Consider the following 24,626-nt stretch of genomic DNA (forward strand, 5'->3'; position numbering starts at 1 on the left):
CCAAGAGACAGTGGTGGGCAGCACCTCCTTGCCTCGCTGACAACTGCCTGGCCAGCAAAGACCCATCACATACCTGCACTGGGCACATTCGTGCTTAGCCCAGCAGCGTGTGACCCCCAGCTGTGGCTTAGCAGTACAGAAGATAATTGTCACATAATCATAAGCTGTGTTTACTCCTGCTTTCCAGTGTCTACACATGGTTAAAGATGCCCATTAAAAATTACCTGAAGAGCTGAGGTCCTGGCCACAAAGCATTCCCACTCCCACATCTTTCCCACCTCTGTGCCAGAGCTTACCACCTCCTGCAGTTGTGCTTTGTCACAACAAGGAAGTGATCCATGTTAAAAACAGCTGCTAGAAGACTGGGGGAGAAGAGTAATCAGTCAAGGTCATGGCTCTCATGTATTTTACCAGTAAGTCTACCAGTGTATAAAATAGGGAGGCAAACCAACAGCAAGAACTACTGGTTAGATGCCATAAGGATGGTCACTTCCAGCAGATGTGGCCACAGGAGTGTACCTCAAGAGGTTATGAATTGCCTGTCCTTGATCCTGCTCCTACAAGCCCCAGTGGAAGCAATAGTGTGCTACACTGAAATCGCAGCTCAGCTTGTGAGCAGAAGTTTACAGCAACAGTAGACTTCATTTTATCCTTCAATCCCAAAGCTACCTTCTGCTGAAGCTCAAAAGCCAGCCAGCCAAATAATGATCTAGACAGTGTGATCATAAAATGGTTAGGTTCGGAAAGGACCTTCGCATCATCTAGTTCCAACCCAGCTGCTGTGGAATCACATATCATGAAATACTGAAGACTATGGCCTCAAAGCTTCAAATTCACCTGCCATCTACTTTGCAGTTTCTTCCACCAGAAGTGCACGGTATTTTAAAGTTAGCAAAGAAACTGTATTTGTACGCCGGCTGCAGGCTGTAATGGTCTATGCCCTCCAAAAAAAGTAAGGGAGAGGGGGAGGCAGCATGCAAGTAAGAGAAACATCCAAATGCAACTCATTTTGATAGATAATGGGTTCACAAGAAGTAATTCTGGAGGTAAAAGGAATGAAACATCCAATTCCCATTAACTTTTCCAGGATTTGAACACTTCTCTGTTCTGCCTGTCATTGACTATCTACAGAAATATCTAACAGTTGGTTGGTTGTTCTCTGTAAGTGTCTCAGCTTCTCTACCCCCCAGAAAACTTCCAGTGTTTTTCCAAAGTCTCCAAACAATGAATAAGCACTTACACTTGTTCATATGAGTAGTTCTAAGCTTTAAGTTTACACACCAAGGTCTGTAAGCCAAAGGGTCCATAGCAGCACCTCCTCTTTCCTCCATTAGCTGCTCTCATTATAAAATAACGAACACTGAGCTTGACAAACCCTCTTATCTAAGTCGTCTGAAAGTAAATACCTGATATTAACTGATAGGACCCTAACAGGGTTCTGGTGTTCTAAACATTCATTGTCATTTTCAATTCACATCCTCACAGTTCAAACACTTCACAGCTCCATTCCCCCACCGTCCTTCACTCGCTATCTCTAGAATCACTTGAACACACAGAAAACACATCTCACTGCAACCTGAGCGGGCTTTCCAGCCCCACAAATGTGTGGCATAACAACAGGATCCACAAGCACCTGCACAATGCAGATATTGTTAACGCATAATAGCCTTAGGAAACCACAACAAACAAATAAGAGAGTGTTGAACAAAAGCTTCAAAGATGTGGGGGGTTTTTTAAACACAGACGAGTCATTGACATTTTATTTTACCTTCACATACAGAGAAAGGATTATCTGAAATCATTAAAAAGTAAGTTACTCTGAGGTTTTTTTGTTCAACATGTTTTTATATCCTGCAGCTGAAATGGTAATCTGAAAAGGAAAGGAAATAATGTATTGCTCCCCTTGCAACCTCCATTTCACAGTTTCCTCCAGTTCCACTTAAAAGCCTGAACAATAAACTGACCCAACCCCAGCCCACGCTACCTCCCACTACTCCTCTAAAGATGGATGTGTGTCCAACTTTTATCATACTGAAGGATGTCAAAGTAGTTTTTGAAGGAGAAGAGAAAAAGAGGGAGGGAAAGAAAGATTAAAAGTAAAAAAGATAAAACCTGAAAGATATCCCTCTTGTTAAAAAGTATTGAAAAAATAACATGGGCAAATATAACTGCTTCAGCTGGTCTTTCCCATCCTAAATGCTACTTCTAGTTTAAGATTTTACAGGAGCTGCCTACATCGACACCATGGTTATGCTGGATTTTGCTGTGGAAACTCCGTATGAAAAAGATTTGTAGCTACACACAACAGGGCAGGTGGCTGGGGTGTTTATGCAGCCCATGGAGTCCAGAGCTGGTCTGGCACAGGGGGTGAGCAGGGCTGCAGGGAATGACCCTGAATAGTAGAAAACAACAGTAGCAGTCACTGTTTTTTACAAATGCCAAATTAAAACCTACTCCTCATCCTTTTTTCTCTCAAAAAGGATAAAGACCATACTAATTTCAGAAGTTGCTGGAATGGTCATTTCTGAAAATCACACACCAGTTTGGGTTGGAAAGGACCTTAAAGCTCATCCAACTTCAACCCCCTGCCACGGGCAGGGACACCTTCCACTAGAGCAGGTTGCTCCAAGCCCCTGTGTCCAACCTGGCCTTGAACACCGCCAGAGATGGGGCAGCCGCAGCTTCTCTGGGCACCCTGTGCCAGCATCTCACCACTTCCATAAAGAATATTTTCCTTAGGTCCAATCTAAATCTCCCCTTTGTCAGTTTAAAACCATTGCCCCTTTTCTTGTGACTACAAGCCTAGATAAAAAGTCTCCCTCAGTCTCTCTTATGAAGTTCCCTTGAAGTATGGAAAGGGCTGCAGGGCTGCAATAAAATATCCCCAGCGCCTTCCCTTTGCCAGGCTGAAGCATTCCAACTCATTCAGGAGAGCTGTTCCATCCCTCTGATCATTTTCATGGTCCTCCTCTGGACCTGTTCTAGCAGGTCCATGTCTTACCTGTGCTGGGGACCCCAGAGCTGGAACCTGTACTCCAGGTGGGAGCACTCATGAGAGTGGACTATAGAAGGAGTCACCTCCCCTGACCTGCTGGTCACGCTTCTTTTTATGCAGCTGACAGCTCCCAAATCACCTCAGCTAATACAGCACAAATACTAAGAAGTATTTTAATATAGGCATGAAGCTCTGCAGTTTTACTTACCTGCAGCTAATCCATGTAAATCCTGGCAGAGGTGATAACAAGAGCTGACCTTAACTAGCCACAGTGATATCAACACCACATCTGTGTCCACTCCACTGTGATATTTCATCAAAACAGTTACGAGAGATCATTTCAAGGTAAAACTAAGATAGAGCTTTGCACTATCCTCTCATACTTTACTGGGTCTGGCTGGGATGGAGTTAACTTCCCCATAGCAGCCCATGTAGTGCTGTGCTTTGTATCTGTAGCTGGAACAGTGTTGATAAACTCACCGATGCTTTGGCTATCACTGAGTGGAGCTCACACAGCATCACGGCTGTCTTTTCAACACTCCCCAAAGACCAGTAGGCTGCGGATGGGTGAGAGACTGGGAGGGAACACAGCCAGGACAACTGACCTAAACTGACCAAAGACCTTATAACGGTATTCCAATACCTAAAGGGGGCCTACAACCAATCTTGAGAGGGACTTTTTACACAGGTATTTAGGGACAGGACAAGGGGGAATGGCTTTAAACTGACAGACAGGAGATTGAGATTAGACATCAGGAAGAAGTTCTTCCCTGTGAGGGTGCTGAGCCGCTGGCACAGGGTGCCCAGGGAAGCTGTGGCTGCCCCATCCCTGGCAGTGTTCAAGGCCAGGTTGGACACAGGGGCTTGGAGCAACCTGCTCTAGCGGAAGGTGTCCCTGCCCGTGGCAGGGGGTTGGAACTGGATGAGCTTTAAGGTCCCTTCCAACCCAAAGCAGCCTGTGATACTCCATACCATACAATATCATGCTCAGCAATAAAAGCTAAGAGAAAGGAGGAGGGCAGGGTGGAGCATTTGTTGTTAAGCGGTTGGTCTTTCAAAGCAACTCCTATACATAGCTGAGGTCCTATTTCCCACAATGTGTCTGCACATCACCTGCTGGTGGGAAGTAGGGAATAAAATTGTAATTGGTTTCCCCCCCCCTTTTCCTTCTGCACACGGCCTTTGCTTTTTTTCAACTAAATTGCCTTTATCTCGAGGGTTTCTTTTAATGTTGCGTGAAGTTGTGATGCACACATCGTGGTTTCATGCAAGTTTTACTTGCTTGATTTTCCTAGCTTCGTATTCTTTTGACATGACTGCTTCACTTCCTTAAGTGTAATTAAGCATAGAAACCTGCCTTAAGAACCGAGCGCTTTATCATTCTGGTTTGCTATCTCTGGTATTCTGAAGTGGAAGTTAAGGATTTAAACAAGAACATCTTTTATTCCTTATTCTATTCACACCAGAGTTTATTCACACAGTAGGTGCAAGGGTTAAATTGTTTCTTTCAACAAATAAATGAGAAACTCTCGACCATGACCCAGCAATGCTACATGCATTTCCAGGCCTACAGCTCCATTACCCTGACAAAACTGAGACATCACATTCACGGATTCAATTCGGCAACGCAATGCACATTGAAGTGCGGTGCCTACTTTTAGGCAATTGACTTTCACAGCTCAATCTATTAATCACAGATGAGGAAAAAAACTTCCTAGCAACAGCCCAAACAACTGAATTGCTAAGACTTCTGAACTTGAAGAAATCATGAAATGAAAGATACTTCCAATCTCACAGAAAGCATTCAATTCACTTCATTACTTCCAAGAAGAATATTACTTTTCTTATGATTCAGTGCACACTATAAATGTGACAGTGAACATTATCTTTAATTGACAGATAAGAATATATACTGGTAGGAGTGAAGTATCTCAGAGTAGCTCAGGTTCATGTTTTCCCTAAGAGAAAAATAAGTAAATCAATCAATCAGAACATAACCACTTTCTCCTGTTCTTTATTCTTTGCTGTAGATGATACACGGATAAAACAACAACTTCCTAACCTAACGTTCCATGCATCTGTCATGCTGCAAATGATGTCAGGTACAAACAACCCAGTAATCCTTTTAGCTGCACAAAGACCTCTGTGACAGAGAGCACAGAAAGCCAAATTTAGTCATGATTCCCTAGGGAAGAATATGGTTCAGAGGCTGACAAACAACCCTGGGATGATGGCCACAGAGCTTTTATATAAGACTATTGTACTGATCAAAACAGTGGGGCTCCTCTGCCTTCAGACTCTTCATTCCCACCAGCACCAAGTGCAGCTGTACATCATATGATGGAGCGAAGCAACCCCACCATATGTCAGGCTTCCTTATTGTTATACAAGTACTAAAACTGGAATATGCTGGTTTAAATCTCTAATTGTTACCAGTGTATTGCTGACACTCATTTAAGGAATATGCCACCTTGTTGTAACCAAACGATGCGAATATGACCATGTCCAGAATCTGCTTGCATCCCTGTTGACACCAACTTCATTACTACTGTTCATACCTTTGTGTATTGTGTCACAGTACTCTGTCATTTTCCATGATATTTAATGTTCATTAAAAATTTGGATCTCGACAGGCTGAAGGCAGCTTTGATCTACCATATTTAGCTTCCAACCAAGGGGATGCAGAGCACACACCCATTCACATTATCCCACAAAACCTGATAAAGAGTCTCTTCAAGTTCCTGGTTGACCCCAAGTACAGTTTCTGCTGTAATGACTCCAGTTAACACCACACAACAGGTTGGAAACAGAGCACAGGGAACTTGATTTTGAATTTTTAAAAGCATTATTCTCGAAAGAGAAAAGAATAACTGTTGTTGAAGGGGTGGGGTGGAGGAACGCGACCATTTCACTTGCTGGAGGGAATAAAAGGCCATAACATGTGAGACCCTCAATGCTTTCATTGTTTTGAACACTTCTAGGATAGAGGTTCAGCCTTGGATACGCTTCAGTCCAAACTCTATACATTGCCAAAGCCCCAGTTCCTTGCCCAGGCTTCTCTGCATTGGACTGATATCCCAACATTAAGCACTACCCATGTAGCTGTATCACTGCCTGTGCAGACCTACCATGGCCACCACTTAAGCACAGGCCAATGCATATTCTTTCTCATTGATTGCATGCAAAAGAAACCCCTCTAAACTTCTATTTTGCTGGTAGGGGAAGCTGTAGATGATCTTTTACTGGTGTATAGTGTTTCTAAATATGAGCTTGTTGAAACAGAGCTGGTGTTCATGAAACAACATCAAGAAATGATGACAAGATGACTTAAAACTCATTGTCCTGATGAATAGGTGTGTGTAGGTAAAGCCCACCCCGTGTTAGCCAATATATGCTTGAAAAAAGACAATTATTCAGTATATTTCTAATTCTACATATGAGAAAGTAGCTCTCAAGAGAGCCATCTGTCAGTATCTCACCTCCCACCAAAGAGGACAGAAAACAGGTAGTGACTGGTTTGATCTGATGAATCAGCAAGCAGGGATACTAACCACTGATGAAAGGTAGCAAAACACAAGCAGCTGTCAGGGGTTTGGTATATTTTATATAATGTATGCTTACCCAGCAGAGTTTTCTATTGTCCTCCCTCTGTCCTCTGCAGTAATCTTAATCCCACAACACAGTTACTAGTACAGAAGTTTCATTTAGTCCTCAGTGCACAAAACAGCACACACATTTGTGTATATTAGGGGCAACACAATGTTTATCTATTATATTTACCTGGCATCAGGCAACTCAGGGTTTCTTCTGAGGCTGTCAATGGTTTTAGTGCCTGCAGAGCTGGACTCACTAACACTTGCCTCCTCAATTAGTTTTCTGGGAAGACTTGTTTTAGGTAAGAGATGTCAAAGAATTAACTCAGGGATCCCAGTTTCAGGATTTCGGGGTTCCCCGGCAGTTTCACACTGGAGGAAAATCTTCACTGCAAAAGAATTTCATGGCAAAATTCATTGAGAGCTTTTCAATTCATCAGAACGGGCACCCACTTTGCATGACTGATGCGAACTCACAACTCTTGTTTCCATGGATTTTTTCCTGATTTCCTATGCCATTACTGGCTAATGCTCAATCTGCCAGTTAGGGACATCATATTATCATGAGAAAGGCAGCAGGTTAGAGTTGGCAGCAAGTGGGAGCATGAATGACTTAGTTCAGGAATGCTTTTAGAGATTTAAGCTACATTAAGACACCTTCCACTATAATAATTTCTCCCTCATACATCTAGCAACATGATTTTCTAACACAATACCAGAATAATAAAGGTAATTTTTATGAAACACTCCCTCCCACAAATGGCACGCAAGTTTGGCTCCTCTTTATACAAAGATCTATTACTGGCTGTTGCAGAACTTACAGGCTTCCTTATACTGATTTTGATGTCACTAGTGTCTGAAGAGGGAATAATTTTGGGAGTAGGAGGAAAAAAAGCCTACTAAAAGGAGATCTAGAAACATCTTCCCCCATAATGTATTTGTTTGTATTGTGTCCCTGCAGCCCAAGACATTTTAAAAACAAGATAAATGTTCCCTACAGTTATCCTCATAGAGGTATAAATGCCAGGAGTAGAAAAAGGGGATTTAAAAGTATCTTTAAGAGTTCCTCCATCACTATCTTCACTTTCAGTACCGAAGGCCATATTCAGAAACACCACTGAAACTAGTAACTTCGCATGACTTATTTCTTAAACATCCAATTCAATCAGCTGTGGCTTGGCGTCCCTCATTCCCATCCCACCAGGAAGGCTTACAGTTCCTTCTTTCTTCCCATCCTCCTTCCTTTTGCCTGTTTTCCACTGTGCCATGAGTCCTGTGAGGTGCTGCCCTCTTCTGAGCCTCTTTCGCTGCTTCAGCCTGCACACCCTTGTGCTCATCCTTTTTGCTTGGGAACGAAGTCACTCAGGTACGAAAACAGGACTCTATGAAGAAGTTTTTCCCAGCCACTTAGTCCCATCTCTCCCTCCCTTGTTTGTTTCCTCAGTGAAGGCTACCAGCCTCTGAACTGCACCCCTTCAGCTGCTCTTGATAGGAAGGAAAGGGGAAAGATAGGAACATACCCTGGCTTTTATTTCAGACCAGTTCATGGATCAGAGATCCCCAGCATCTACGCTTCATGTTTTCAGTAGCTTTCTGCTCGCTCACCAAAGTAAGTAGCATTTCTCTGATAGCAGGTAACATCTAGTTATACACTTTCTCCATACCACATGCCCTCAGCAGAAAATACCATCATCCATCATTCTGCTATTACACAGCAGCCACCAGTTGTGTCCATTTTTACCTAAACACTGCCAGTTTTCTCTCCCTGATAAATCAATCCTTCATTGTAGTGCTCCAAGACTAACTCTTGTTCATAGAATCACAGACTGGTTTGGGTTGCAAAGGACCTTAAAGCTCATCCAGTTCCAACTCTCTGCCACAGGTAGGGACACCTTCCACTAGACCAGGTTGCTCAAAACCCCTTCCAAAGCCCCATGGCAGGGGCTTGGCACTAGATTCTATGATCCTCAACCTGATTAAGAACTTGTCACACATTCACCACCTGAGGTTTTCTAAAAGCCTGCAGTCTGACATTCTCTGCACTGCCTTAACTGATGCCCAGGTTTTCCAAGCTGTGAACTCCCCTGGGGTATCTCAATTTGGGTACTCTGAAGTTCACATTTTTCCTGTTTCCTGACAGCCCAGAACGACACAAAAAGGCAGTCTTCCTGGAAACAGATTGCTCTCTTCACTACCAGTTTAAAAAAAGTCTGTTATTTCTGCAGCATATGTAGTCACACAAGCTACAAAACAGTATCGAGGTAAACTGGAAATTAACGGGTCATAGGGTATGATTACAAATGACCCATCACTCATAGAAATCAATTGACACTACAAAAACCTCAGAAGACACCGTAAATTCTTGCAATGCATTCACCCCAAACAAGATTACTCTTCATCTTACTGGAAAGGTTAGGTGGAAAGACCATGCAAAACCAAATAGGACTGTGGCGAATCTCAATTTCCCCCCTTCCTCATCTTTCCTTCCCTGTGAATACCCTGGGATGAATTCTTCTTTACATAGGCCATTGATAATGAATTATACTTCAGCTATTGTAAAGCTATTGAGTATTGGGGTGAAAATACCAGAGAACTGATTCAGTCTGAGCTGGTTTGATTGAACTATGATGTTAGCAATATCCTAGTTTTAGGTATTAAATAAGATCATGGGACAGATTCCAGAATCAAGAGCTTCTTTAAACATAAATAGGACCAAGAGGGGGAGGGTCTTCACTTCCAATATTTTAAGAGTTTTGGATTACTTAATAGCTTAGCTTATTATAGGTGAATGAAGTATAAGAGCTGGAAAATATTGTTCCCCGTTTAAATGAAATCCAGGAAGGAGAGACAAAAGACATTTGTATTTCAAATAATATATGAGGGTCAGCAACATCTGACTGATGAAAGGAGACCTGCTAAGCATCTGGCCAAACAATCTAATGACTGAGGGCAGAAGAGGTAAGATGAAGACTGGTTTTGTGCTAAGTCAGTAAGCAAACAAAAAGACCCCATAAACGTTTACATATGGGACCCATAGTGTGACTATTTTACTCCGTTCATCAGCATGCAATTATCAAGCCAGATTTTACCTGTTTGAGAAGAATAGATTGCAGCAAACCACGTCCACCCATATTTGAGCATAATTTAATGAACTACATTTCTTTTGGATGTATAGAGAGTTTAGTACTCGACCATCTCATTGTCATTGTTGCCTTGGATACAAGAACTGCTCTAAATCAATTTAATAATTAAGGATTTTATCTTGGAAGATTCTGTGCATTCTGGCTTCCATCCAGCGAAGCACTTATCTACCTGCATACCTTTAATCAGTCGAATGGTTTCAATAAAGTGGGACAACTTACTTCCTTAAAGTTCAATTACATGCTTAAATCTTGCTGGATTACAGCCAGAGCACTGAGCACCTTGCAAACCCCAAGCAAGAATGGTCATTATGGAAGGGAGTAGCATAAATGTGGTACATTTTGTTGCTAAGCTTTTGTAACACAAAAAGGTGCATAAAGTGTTCATTTCTTTATTGACTGCAGATTTTTATCTGGTAAGAACTTTATTACATGGTTGTTTATTTAATGCATAAAATCAAAATTATTTCAGGGTCCAACAGCACACGACACGTAAATAATCTAACCTAAGCATGTATCCAATCGCCTCATGACCCACAGAAATTGCAAGGCATTAGCAGGAGCAGACACTGGCTGGGTTCTGCAGAGGTACTCTGTGGTCTGCAGCTTCACAGAGTGTTAGGGACTGCTGAGTTTACCAGCCAAGTTTGTAAACTAAAAGATCAAATTGACTGCAGGTTTTGATGTGAAGCAGGACCTCTCTCCCATCCCCTTGTCTTCCAGTTTTTTGACCCATCCCTTACAGTGGGAGCTGAACACAATGCACACAAACAGGCCATTGTTATCAACATAGAAGTCCCCAAGGTCAAGTTTACATGTGGGGCTTTTTCGCTAAACAGAATTAAAGTGTAACCTTGGCAACAAGGGAAGAGGAAAAAAAAAAGTCAAATCACCATAGCAGAGACTATTACTCGAAGCTCTTATACCTCCCTGGAGAAGAGCAAGGGGATTAGATTCTCCAGTGTTCACACTACTCCTTACCTTAAATCCAGGGCTGACATTCCCTTCCCAGCAGAAGGGCTTCACTCTGCACAGGGCCGTCCACAGGTACAAAAGGCAGTGAGTAACCAGCTGGAAAAGTTTGGAGCAGTGCTGGGAATGAAACTCTGGGGTGCCAACTGCTGAGCCTTCCAGGAGGAACACTGTCTATCCACCCTGCACAAGCAACAGGCCTGGCTTCCCACAAAGGGTGGAATATTAGGATATGAAGATGTAGTGTCAAGAGCCCTGGGGTTTCTCCCCAGTTGAGCTGGACACAGGCTAAAAGCAGAGCCAGTGGAAGAAGGAATTAGGGTTTTGCCACATTTGTCACAGCAGCATGGCAAATCCCCATTCCACACTGCATGCTAATGGCAAAATGAAGAACGTTGGACAGGGCCTTGAGTAACTTGGTCTAGTGGAAGGTATCCCTGCCCGTGGCAGGGAGTTCGAACTAGATGAGCTTAAGGTCCTTCCAAACTCAGAGCAGTCTGTGATTCTATATCCACTGCTCAACCTCAAGCCTCTCCTTTTTCCCACTCCTTTAAATCACTGTTGAATCAGCCAGACAAACTTTCTGGGTCCAATTCTCTGCCTTGAACCATGTGATTGACTTTCTGAAAGTGTTACTGTTCTTTGTGAGAGCATTTCAAATGAACAGACACAAGTAAAAGGGCTCCACGACTCTCAACAGAGCAAAAATTCAAGCCTGGGTAGAGCAGACTGGAGAGTCTACTCTGATACATAGCCCTTACCTGTGCAACAGGGATAACAACGCTTTTCTGGTGGGGAGGAATGCTGAGTGTTTGGAAGATGATCCTAGATCCCAGCAAGTAAGATAAGCAAGTTGGAAAAAGGTATTTATAGAGAAAGCAATAACCACATTTCCTTTCCCTCTAACCTTCACCAAATCAAGCTTCAAACAGAGTCCTCATATGCTCTCCTTGCATTTCTTGTACTGTAACCCCAGCGTTCTCTGCAGAGCATAGAACACTCTGACATATGGGGAAAAAAACAAGAACATGTAAAGATATGAAGTATTGTAACTTCTCTCCTCTCTCACCATCTTGCCTCCAAATACATAAAAGCCAGGAGAATAACATCTATAGACCAATTAAACTCGACAGGTTGAAGCTGCTCACAAGGGAGTAGTCACAGACTAAGCAAACAAATCTGTTCTAACACTCTCGAGGACCATTAGCAAAAGGTCACTTTCAAGTTTTGCCATTTTCTCTTCAGCTGCTTAATTGCAACACTCTAAAATACCACTTTTATAAGTAAGAAGTACACGCTTCGTCGCCAAAAAACAGCCAAACCATCCACCTGCCCTGCTTTGTATCAAGCAGGTACAAATCTCCTCCGAGCATCAGGAGTCTACCAAAAGGCTGTATGTCCATAAATATTTCTTATAAAATACATAACAAGGGAAGGGGGTGGAGGAGGAGGAGATCAGACATTGACAAGGCTGCATGGAGAAACTGCAGTTTCTATCCCGTTCTGTTCTTAGCTTCCTGCTTCTCAGTGCTGAGGAATCTGCTTTAACCTTTCAATCGCTTCTTCATTTTGCACAATATCAAGAGAGAAATGGGATAGCTGCTAGCAAGTAGCGCACTATTAGCAAGTAGTACTACTCAGAGCACCAGCTGTCCTGCAAACACTTACCAGACTTTCCTCATTAATGACTAATATATTCAGGTAGTAGCAAATGACAACATTTTTGCTTTTTGCCAACAATATGGGTATTTAATACAGCAGGAAGTCTTGCCTGTTTATGAGCACTGACAGGAAGAAAAACAGTCGAACAGCTGGTCCTGGGAAAAAGAATTAATGATTTAATTACCTCGGTGTATGAATTTTCATTATTTTCAAAAAGAGGGGCTAAAAGCAGTGCATAAATGGGGGTGGAAGAAGAAAAACAGCAAAATGGGACTTTAAACCTTTCATATGATAGCTTCCCATTGAAATCACACACATCCAAGACAAGCTGATCAGAGATCTCGACCTGGCCTGCAAGTTACTTCTAAATAAAAGCCTTGCTGTGAGGATTCATGCACTGGGCCAAGGAAGGAATTAAGTAATTGACTTGGGTTTTCTTTAAAACACTAAGCACCACAAGACCCAACACACTGTAAAACAGCAGCATTCTGGAAAAGACATTCCGACTGCTGAAATGGGATGAGAGAGAGCCTCGAGAAAAAACAGCATCAGTGGAATAAAGCAGCATGTATTTAAGCAGAAGAGATTTTAAGAGACAATTATTTTCATTTAATGAAAGTCTGGGTCTGTCATTGTTGTGCATTTCAGACAGCAAACTTGTGTGAGGCTATGTTCTTCCCAACTCATCTTTTCCTAAAACAGAAAAAGGTGAAGCTGGTATCACCAGAAGGAACAGCCTCTACTCATACAAGTGGAGAAGACATGCAAGGTTTGGTCCCTTTTCCTCTGCCATGGTCTGTCTTGGTAACTAAGCATCCCTACTGCCCGTGAAACCAAAGCACAGGAGGGCTACACAGTTTAAGCTTCAGCACAGTGTGTTTAAACAAACAAGTTGTCTCTGACACAACCCATGATGTCCCTGCATGACTGTACTACTGTGAGACTAGGACAGATTCCCTTTTTGGTAGTACAGAATAAATCTAAAGTAACTGTAAAGGAACCACGTCATTGTACAGCCCACATTTATCTCCATATTGCCAAGGAGACCCGAGACCTCTTGATTATTTCCATCTCTTGTCACATTTATAACAACCAACAGGACCAGCTTGCCTGAGACCAGAGTCAGTCACTGGGGAGGGAGGGAGGAGTAACAACCAAAAACGTGTCAAGCATGCTCCTCTTACAAAAACACTTGAATATCCCATTATTGCTGTGTGACAAAGAGCATGATGCTGTCCATATTGCTTCCCTAACGCAAATGGTCCCCAAGGAGGCTGATCTATTTGGTTATTGCATATCAGATCTTCCCCTGTAGCCTCCAAACCAAAGTTAAGAACAGTTCTATACTCTTTAATTATATACGCAGAGTGAACAAAAATATTCTACACAGGAGTAACTTCACCCCACACTCTACAGCGGTGCTTGCTAAGGTGATTACAGTAGCTTGAAATGACTGAAGCATCCAATTCTTTCTACTCCAAACAAAGGCTACTCTGAGTGCTGTTTTAATCCCTATTTAGATCTCTTCCTCCTCCACAAAACCCGAGTAAAATAATCCCTTATAGCATGCAAGAACTCACATGTCATTTCAACCCAGGAATTAAGGACTTTGGAAGTGGAAGGAAAAGTTAAAAATAGGAAAAAGTAAAAGGCTGAAGGGCTCAACCTCAATCTTCACTTTTTCACTAGATGTCAAGTGCAACTATGACCAGACACTACCATGATTCAACTGGCTGACCTGGAAAATGAGAGGATGAAGAAAAACATGCATTTTTCAAGACAACACAGCTACTTCCAGTGCTATGACCTGAAGTTTCCTCCCAGTAGCTTTTGCATAGGCAAAACCAGCCCACAGCTTCGTATTAGCATAGGTTCAATATTGCTCCAGAACACCAGGACACCACAGCATCAGGACTTGCACAGAGCAGCATATAAGAGACTGATGCCTTCAATGTTAGCTCCAACTTCATATTTAGATCAAGTTGGTTATGGACTTACCCAGATGAGTTTTGAATCCCTGCAGGGATGGACATACCAACACTTCTGCAGGCCCTCACCTCCCTCACAGTGAAAGGGTTTCTTACAATCTAATTGGGATTTCTCATGTGGCGGCTTCTGTCCACTGCCTCCCACCCTATTGCTGTGTGGCTCTAAGAGGAGCCTGGCTCTATCTTCCCTGTAACCTCTCATTATGTAGTTGAAATTAGCTGTCAGATCCCACTTAAGCTTTCTGGTCTTCAGACTAAGCAAATCCAGGTCTTGGAGCTTCTTCTTATGTCCCATGCTCCCCTACCCCTATCATTGCAGTGGCTGGACTCATTCCAGTGTGTCAATAGTAGTGGCACTGAGGAGCACAAAGCTGGACACATTGCTACAAATACACCCTCACAAGTGTTGTGAGGTGGTGTGAGTGCTGGAGAGGTGCAGAAACTCCTTCAAGCCTGGCTATGCACTTCATAATATGCCCATATGTGGTTAGCTCACTGCATGAACAGCAAGAAGGGAAAAGAGCAGACTGTGGTCCAGCTTGAGAGGTTATCAGCCCAAGCTTGAGAAAATCCTGTGATCAAACTGATAGAGTGATTTCAGTAAAACTTTTACACTTTAGGACATGTTATAATGCTTCAGCAACGAGGTTTTACAAAAATGACAGCATTTTCCATTCCAAAACTGCTACAAAAAGCACAGTTGTAGCCGTCTTGACATGGCCAAGTGACGAGCTAGTAGACAGTGTTAAAAGAAAGATAAAGGAGAAGGGATCTGTTTATGTTTTTCAAAATAGGTATGGCACATGGGAAAGAAAACCTCATTCCATCTGTGCCCCAGTTGTCTCACTACATGGACCATCTTGAGTTTTTGGCCATCTCTGGCTCTGCCTGCCTGCAGGCTGTGGGTGGATGAGGTGTTAAAAGCGTAGGGTGGGCCTGTCAGCTTGCAGCTCTACCGTGTTGCTACTGCATTTCTGAAGGCCAGATTTGCTCAGATTTTACTTGTATTCCTGGGGAAAAGTTAGTCACGGGTTATTCTTTTTACACAACAGTGGATGAAAACACTTACTCATTTTACCTTTTCTCTTGAGAAATCTTCATATTTGTAGAACTACCGGGGGATGATTAAAAATAAAGCAAATTTCTAAACAGTTTTTGATGAGAAGCACTTGGATAAACACTTCTTTTAACCTGTCTGTAAATTTTCACATTCTACACTCATCTTCGCTCCAGTTTTCCCTTTCACATTCCCTTTTTCCTCTGCAGCACCTCTAGAAACAACTGTAGCACGGCAAAAGTTAGCAAAAGAAAATTGGCTACTATAGTGAAAACACATTTATAGAGTGATCAGTACTGTAATATTATTCCATTTTTCCTGCTGTATTATCATCTATCATATTTATAGAAACTGTTCAAAACACTATTTCTTCTGACGAAAAATACATCAGGAGATGTGGGCTCCTATTGAACTTCATGCAAAAGTTAGCCTACTTTGTTCCTGCGCCTTACCATGCAAGTGAGAAGAGCCAAAATAAAAGGTACTAAAGAACAGAAATAAAAGTTTTAAGTTTTACAAGAGCACTTCATTTTATGTAGGAACAAGACACACCAACTTAAAGAAACAAAGTCCAGGCTATGTCATTTCATCAACAACAAAGACATGCTCACAACGCACAAGCTAGACTATCCACATAGAGTGGGGGTGTGTTCCTAATATTTTCTGTATTCAGAGGCTTTTGATCAATGTCATCAGAATTCCTGTGTTAAAGAGCACATGAGAACCACCTCCTGGTAATTCTGACACCAAACATTGATTGAAATCTGTACAACACAGAACAAGCTTGTCATCCCAACCAAAGCCAGTGTAAAGCAACAACTGGGAAAGCTAAACTCAGGCACATACACACGTGCCCACTGCGCTGGTAGATGTGTTAACCTTTGAGCATGGTTGCAGTTGCCTGATGAGATATGGCCAAGACATTGTCTGAAGAATATTTGATTCTCTTTTAATTAATTTAAGCATTAAACCATAGCGTTCCCTGCAATCCATGATCCCACTGGCATTAGTAGGTTTAGAATCATAGAATACCTCAAGTTGGAAGGGACCCATAAGGGAATTATTCCCAGGGGAATAAGGATGCTCCTTTCACCTCCCACTCCCCCCCGCCAAACACTTTTAATCAAAGGTTGTCACAACAGTGTCCCATTGAAGTATTAGATCTGCTATCACCCAAGCATGGCCCCAGCCACTGTAATTTAAAGTCAATGATCCTTCTAATTTGACTGCTCAAGACAGTTTTCAGGTTTCCACAAATAGAGCTCTTGAACACACCCAGCACTTTCTGCTGTATAACTGCTTCCATCAATTATTCTATAAATAATTCCTTATTGCAGCAAGGAGATTTCATTTAAAATTACTACCTAGTACAATTTTCAAAATATTTCTCAAAGAACAGACCACTATTTATCTATGTGGGGTTTGTGCTGAAGATACAGGAGACAAACACTGAGCTTTTTGCTGTTATGAAGATGAGTGTGAGTGACTGGCTATTAGCCAGACAGCAAAACTTGTCATTTCCAAAACATCACATCACCAGATGACAGGCTATCCTCCATGTAGGCACTGATTTCACTGGATGCATATGAAACCGAGACCCCACATAAGAAAGGAAACAAATGAGAGGCTACACTAGCTCCTATGATGCTCTGCAGCAACTCAGCCTACTGAGCCATCCAGGGAAGTATCAAAAGTATCAGCTACTTGTACTGGTTTTCTGGACCACAAAGGCACAGGTTTCAGTAGCTGAAGAGCAATTTAAAGTTATTTGGATGATGGTGCCAAGAAATGGCATGTTGTAGATTATGCACACATCAGCAATTTCTAATTAAATAATCCAAGGCAAGCTATATATGCATTTTCTAACCTTCAAAGAAGCGTAACATCTAAAGAATGAAATACTCAGGGGTATGCATTTCCTTAGTGCAATGAAGGATAAAGCTACAGGGTACCTGAAGCCAAGAAGAATGCACCTCTGAGATCACATTAACTTGACAAAATTAACAGTGACAGTGCAAGGGTGGTGTCATGGCTCCAGTGCAGGTTGGTGACACCGAGCAGGGAGCCTGGAGAGCTGCTCCACTGACAACAACGTGTCAGGACTTGGTCTCCCACGTTTGCAACTCTAGCATCATCCACACTGATGGATAGATACCATCAGTGATTGCAGCACCAAAACACCCTGTAGCGAATAGTCTTTCTCTTAAAAGACCAGGTCATTAGAATTGGGAATATCAGTGCCAAGGACTACAGAAGCTGATAGTTTTGGATAGGTGATCTTTGCAGGATGAGCTGTTACCTTGAAATTAAAACAGCAGTGGAGGATGTTTTAATAGAGAGCACTTGTTCTGCTACACCTAGAGTTATTGGGCTGATAAGTAACACATCAACATCTTAAGTGCTGCATACATGAAGCTCAGTGTATAAAGCTCCATATTTACAAAGCTGCATGTAATTTCATTGCTGTATTCAATTAAGTACTTCAAAACAAGGATCATCACTGTTATTTGTGTGGACTTTTCCGAAATTGGAAGAAATACAGAATTAAATCATTCTAGAGTGATGCAAACAAAATATTTAAGCAACTGAGAAGACGTGCTGCAGGATCTAACAGAGAAAAAAAATAACACAAACCCCCTCAAATTTCCATTCAAATTTCATTGGAATGGAAAACATTGCACATTTTCAGTCCAAATTTCTATGATATTCATTTGCTATGAACTGTCTGTACACAATAATTCTGAAGCAGGCTGCCACCCTCAGGTCCACCTGTGATTAAGCCACTTATTTCCACAGGGAGAGACCCTCTTGGAAAGCAAAACATTCCTGAAAAGCAGAAGGTCCAACAAGCACCTAGGGGTTAGCTTTAAGGAACACTGAATCTAAGCATTAACTCATTTAACAACAGAATACCCCAGCTACAACTCATTACCAGACTGCAGTGACATAGATCATACACGATGCTGGGAAGGGGAGGCAGATGTGTTAACTCCCTCTGTAATCATAACTGGTTTTACACTCACCCAAGACCTCTTACACCAGCATACCTCCCTCAGATTACGGTACACATTAGTGTCCTGTAGGACACTCACATCTGTGCCTGGAACATACTCCACAGAGGCACCACATCCTACTCCATGCAGTTCAACTCTTAAGCCAGAGTTTGGAATGCAAAACAGCAGCAAATATAACTAACGTAAACCTTTTGGTACTTTTCCATTCTTCTGCTGGTATATATTGAATTTATTTTACCTGATGATTCCTATATGGCCCTTCCAACTAATCCTAAGATAACTTCATTAACCTTAACACAGCAGCCTGTTCAGTATCTGTCAAGTTGGGATACTGAAAGAAGAGCTACCTACTGCTCAAAGATCCCTAACAACCTGTATCATCTTTCCAAAAGGGAGAAGAAAATTTTCTGCAGCATCTTGATGTATTGTCATTGAATGTTAATTTACTTTGTGACCTATATGGCATCTGGAAGCAGGATATGATTACTGAGATGAGAGACCCTAATGCAATATATCTGTCACTATTTGTTGCTGTGGTTACGGTTCCCAAAGGCCATAATAAGGCCCATTATACCAGATTAGGGAGAAAAAGGAAACTAATAATTGCCCTATTATTTTCCTATCTTCTTCCACAAAAGAGTTCAAACTAGTTTGAAAATCAGTGTTATTAAACCTGACTTCAGAGGTAAGAAGCATTTTAACACTCAGCATTGTTAGCAATGATAGAGCAGAGAAAGCGTAGAGCAAAGCCCAATGGGGAGGGGAAAAAAGTACTTTCTTAAGAAAAAGAGCAGAGGCACTTTCATTCAATTTAAAACTCCGTTATTCCAATGCATAGAATAGCAGACACACACAGGTCAAAATTGACCTCGCATCTTTTAATGCATAAAACAGCCCTGAAGGCTGTCCTGCAATCAATGGCAACTGGTGGCTTGAATCATGTTAAACACTGGAGGGTCAGGTTGGGTAGATGGTCTCAAATCTCTCTTCTCCCACCTCCGTCACACTAGTACCACAATGGTGAATCCACTTGGCAGGTCAACAGCCCAAGTGCTGCATCCACCACCTCCCTCCACTGTGCTAGAGAGTCCAGTGATTCAAAGTGCCCAGCTACAAGGCAGCATAAGGGAGAAGTCAAACGTGCAGAATCCTGCTCAATATTCAGCCTTGACCAGATCTGCAAGAACAAGGAATGAATTTACCTGTGAACTCTGGAAACATCTCCTATTTGATAGGGAACAACATCACTGACTCAGAAGTCGGTCCTGTTGTCAAGCAACAAGAGGAGGAAAGTGGTTGACTGAGGAAAAACCTCTGGCATTTTGTGTTCCCTAAAACAGTGTTTGTTTTTCTAAGTCATGAGTGAGATGTGGCCTCTCCTCCCACACTCAGTGCCTCTAGAAAGAAAGAAAATAAACATGTCAGTCTCTTACAGCAAGGGTCTTTTACAATTTATGTTTATTTCTATGTGCCAGGATGAGACAGAATGACTGACAGGCTCGTTCACTGTCAGCTTTTCATGTGTTATTTCACAGTTAATACATACATCAAGCTTCTGTATACCTAGCTGCTTGATGTAAATGCCCAGAGGTTTGCCTTTCAGCCTGCCTGATACTGTTTCTGAAAGTCTAGATTACTGATATACAGTATGAAGTTCAGTATTTAAGATCAAGCCCTCATGAAACTGTGTTACTGCTTGAAGTTTGCTGAGAAAGGCAACAAAAGTAAAGCATACAAGATCAGAGTGAGCCTCAAAGGATGCTGCCAAGATTTATTAATGACCTTAAAGATTCAATACAGCAGGAAAAATAACCAGAGCATGTAACACCCTGGTACACCCTCACCTTCTGCCAGACACTATAGAAAGTGACCTTGGAAGACCCTGCTAAAGGCTTCCAGCCCTTTACACAGTTATAGTCATTCTGCTTTTCTCTATTCTGCTGCTAACCTCAGTGTCAATCTAAAAATGCTTTCCGGAGTACATACCTATAAGGATGCATACCTGTTTGCAATTCCCCCATAAAAACATCTGAGCTACTCAAGACTCAGCTCAAGTCAAGACTTGGCCCAGCTGACCAGAAGCCTTAGGTGCTCACCGTGTGAGGATCATCCTCTGATGCAGCTGTAACAAAAGACTTTTCTCTCCTCCCAGGCAGAGCAAAATATCACCACCACATTCCAGGAAAAGAAAAGCCACAGGAGATGGCAGGAGGAGGAATGCTCGAACACTTACCCAGCAGTTAAAGTGCATCTGCTTGGGCAAGTGCACTACAGCAGAGCAGATGATACAGACACATCCATACATAGAACCCTCCGGTGAGGTAAGCTCTCCACTGCTAGCCTCTCCTAAGGTCAGGATGCTACAGAGGAATTTCATAGAATCATAGATTGGTTTGTGTTGGAAAGGACCTTAAAGCTTATCCAGTTCCAACCCCCTGCCACAGACACGGACACCTTCCACTAGAGCAGGTTGCTCCAAGCCCCTGTGTCCAACCTGGCCTTGAACACTGCCAGGGATGGGGCAGCCACAGCTTCTCTGGGAAAAGTCTGTGCCAGCGCCTCAGCACCCTCACAGGGAAGAGCTTCTGCCTCAGAGCTCATCTCAATCTCCCCTTGGGCAGGTTAAAGCCATTCCCCTTGGCCTGTCCCTACAGGCCCTTGTCCAAAGCCCCTCTCCAGGTTTCCTGCAGCCCCTTTAGGCACTGGAGCTGCTCTAAGGTGTCCCCTTCAGGAGCCTTCTCTTCTCCAGGCTGCCCCAGCCCAGCTCTCTCAGCCTGGCTCCAGAGCAGAGCTGCTCCAGCCCTCGCAGCAGCTCCGGGGCCTCCTCTGGCCTCGCTCCAGCAGCTCCACGTCCCTCTTGTGCTGTTGCCCTAGAGCTGGATCAGGACTGCAGGGGGGGTCTCCCCAGAGCAGAAGGGGAGAATCCCCTCCCTCGACCTGCTGCTCACGCTCTGGGGATCAGCCCAGGACACGTTTGGTTTCTGGGCTGCAAGCACACATTGACAGCATTCACATCTCCCAGAGTTCCTGCTTGCAGCTGCCTTAAACTGAAGCAGAACCCGGTGTCACCCATGCTATGTTTTCCAGATTTATTTGTAACTGTGAAGCCTAGAGCTTTCGGTTTTCGTTTTAAAAACAGGAAAAGGGGATTCTATTTCTGAAGTGTCCTGATAGGAAACAGTTTCCAGGTTTAAAAAGGGCTCGAGTGTTTGTAGTAGTATTTGGGGTCTAAAACCTTGACAATGCGTTCCTGAAACACTGGTAAGCTGTCACAGCAGTGAGTAATGGGGCACCTTGTACCAGACCTGGCTAACACCATGCTGCTCTCCATCTGTGAAGCCCATTCCCACACTGCACAAGAAACACCGGCTAACCCCAGCGTTTCCTGGAGGACTTGCAAAGCCACCTGAGTCCAGAAACAGGTATTTTTTCTCCGTGACATCCCACTCCCTTTGATTTCACACATCTTTTGGTACCACATAGATCTTTGTAGGTACCGCATTCGTGGAGACCAAGTTTGACTTGACAAGCTGAGCCCAGTGGCCACTAGATGGGGATAAAAGAAAGGAAAGGCCACAGCTCGGGTGAAAGGACGGGGAAAAGGGGGAGAGGTGCTTCTTCAGGAGCCTCAAAGGATACGTTAAGTCCTGGTTTGTTGAAATTATGCGTTTATATTGGCAGACGCCGATATTTATCTGCAGGGTTCAAGTGAAGGGACATTAAGAAATCTTCCTCTTTCAAGGTGTTTTCTCCATGCAGAGAAAATGAGGAATTTTGCAAAAAAGCCCCCCCAAAACAAAAAAATCCCTACACTTCCTTTGTTTCTCTTTTCTGGGATACCTCTGGAACAGGGGCTGGCAGCATACTGTGTGCTGTACTTATCCAGCAGCACTAAGCTGTCCTTTCCTGGCTATCCCTGCACATACCCCAGCTGCTGACAGTCCTGGGGCAACAACAAGAGCAATGCAAGTAAGCATCTTTTGCTGTTTGGAGTGTTCTTTTGAAGACAGTGACTGCTTTGAATCATTGACACTAAACATTTGGTTCGTTTTATTTTTGAGCATGGCTCAGTGAAACAAAACAAACTGCTGAAGTAAAAAAAAAAGATAACAACAAAATCACATGCACATTTCTTCCACATCGCTACCGATTGTTTCCAAATGTCAAGTCTAAAGACCTCCAGTTCTGTTCTTAGGAGATGCATTTGGACAGTCAAAAAAGCTACTCCAACCTTTTAGATGCTGTCCCCACAGTTCGAGCACAAGATGTATCTTATTTGCATACACAAACCCGGTTAATGTTGCTTCAGTCAGTCCTTGTCCTTCTGCAGATCATCACAAGATGGGAGGTTCTGTTTGTTTGTAATACAGCACCCATTACATTTAGAGGGCAGACGTATCAGGCTAAACACTTTAGACCTTTGCCCAAACCACCACCTACATAGCAAGGGAGGCAGGCTGGCAGACATTGCAGCAGTACAACATAACCCTGCTGGTAGCCCTGCCAGAATGATTCGATACTAATTCTTCCAAAGAAAAATACAAAAACCACCCCCAAACCACAAAGAGCTGTGTATTTCATTGAGTCATCAAATGGTTTGGGTTGGAAGGGACCTTAAAGCTCATCCAGCTCCAACCCCCTGCCACAGGCAGGGACACCTTCCACTAGAGCAGGTTGCTCCAAGCCCCTGTGTCCAACCTGGCCTTGAACACTGCCAGGGATGGGGCAGCCACAGCTTCTCTGGGAAAAGTCTGTGCCAGCGCCTCAGCACCCTCACAGGGAAGAATTCCTTCCTGATGTCTAATAAAGATTGCAACTCACCGCTGCTGTTGTTTCTGTGGTAACAAGATAAAATAGCATTAATAATGTACTTTAATGGCTAAATTAAAGCAGTACTCCAGCTAACATGCCAGCCATGTCCCCATTAGCTAGATATCATGGTGTATCAAAGGCTTGTTCAAATTTGAGTTACCTCCTGACACACAAACTTTCCCTAGAAAGACCGGAGTTAAGCCTGTGGATGCTGGTTGATCTCTATCGGTATTTCTTTTAGGATACAGAGAAGGTGAAAAATGGTTTTCTTAGCTGGCTATAAGCACCAGAAATTTCCACTGCAACTATAACTTTATTTTTCAAACCCCTCAAGGCATTCTGTTCTGAAATTTTGGCCAACAACTTTAATGCCATACTTTAAGGATTAAACCAAAATATTTCAGTCTTTTAGGGTAACAGATTACACACCCGCAAATCAACATCAAAGAACTCTTACTAGCACTAATACAGAAAACCAAAGCAGTGCCATACATCAGATATACTTCTCGTCTTGTACTGGAAACACTTACATGTTCCAAAGTATGTCTTGAATTCTATTACCCTTAACCATGTCAATTCAAATGGGACAGATCCCTTGGCCCATGCAAAACGAACATCTCAACAGCTTTGCTTCTTCTCTACGTCACTGGAACAGCCCAAAAGGGAAACCAAGATCTGGATGATGCTTATATGCAAGGCACAGGAGAACTACATATACTGAAGCATGCAATTCTATCCAGGAATTAGGAAAAGCCTAGGAGGGGACCAAACGGAGAGAGGATTCAGCTTTATGTTGCATTAGCAATGATATAACAGCTGCAGTTACTTGTTGCAGCTATATGTATTCACACTTAGAGTTAATAATAACTATCAAGTTCCCTTCAAGACCCGCTGCAATAAGATGAGCGCTTAATTATAGCTCAGAACAATAATCTTTAGTCATGCTTTGTGTTGTAAAAATCCCAGTGTCAGGCTTTCATGCAATTACGCCCTTGATAAGCAAATGTGAGTCACAAGTGTTAGCAGCAGCTACAAAAAGACAGGTTCCTCTCTGCAGTGGCAAGGGCACACAGACCGAAAAGACTTCTAGAACGTAGAGGAAGAAACAGAAATGGACAAGAAAATGCAGGCACAGAAGTATGCCTGTAACTTCCCTCGTAGAGTTTTAGAAATCACACTTGGACACTTCAAGGAAACACATGAATCCAATACAGAAAGAAAACCTTCATCCTCAACCTGCCTCCTCCAAACACTTATGAAAGCCCACGTAGCTCCAGGCAATGGTGCTGGTAGGTACTGCTGATGGCAGCCAGTCTCACCACTTTCCTCAGCAGGCAAAAAGAGAGATTTCCCTGAACCACAACACAAGAGACACTGTAGTAAGTCAGCCCAA

The sequence above is a fragment of the Strigops habroptila genome, chromosome 1 (assembly GCF_004027225.2).
Source record: "Strigops habroptila isolate Jane chromosome 1, bStrHab1.2.pri, whole genome shotgun sequence".
Lineage (NCBI taxonomy): Eukaryota > Metazoa > Chordata > Aves > Psittaciformes > Psittacidae > Strigops > Strigops habroptila.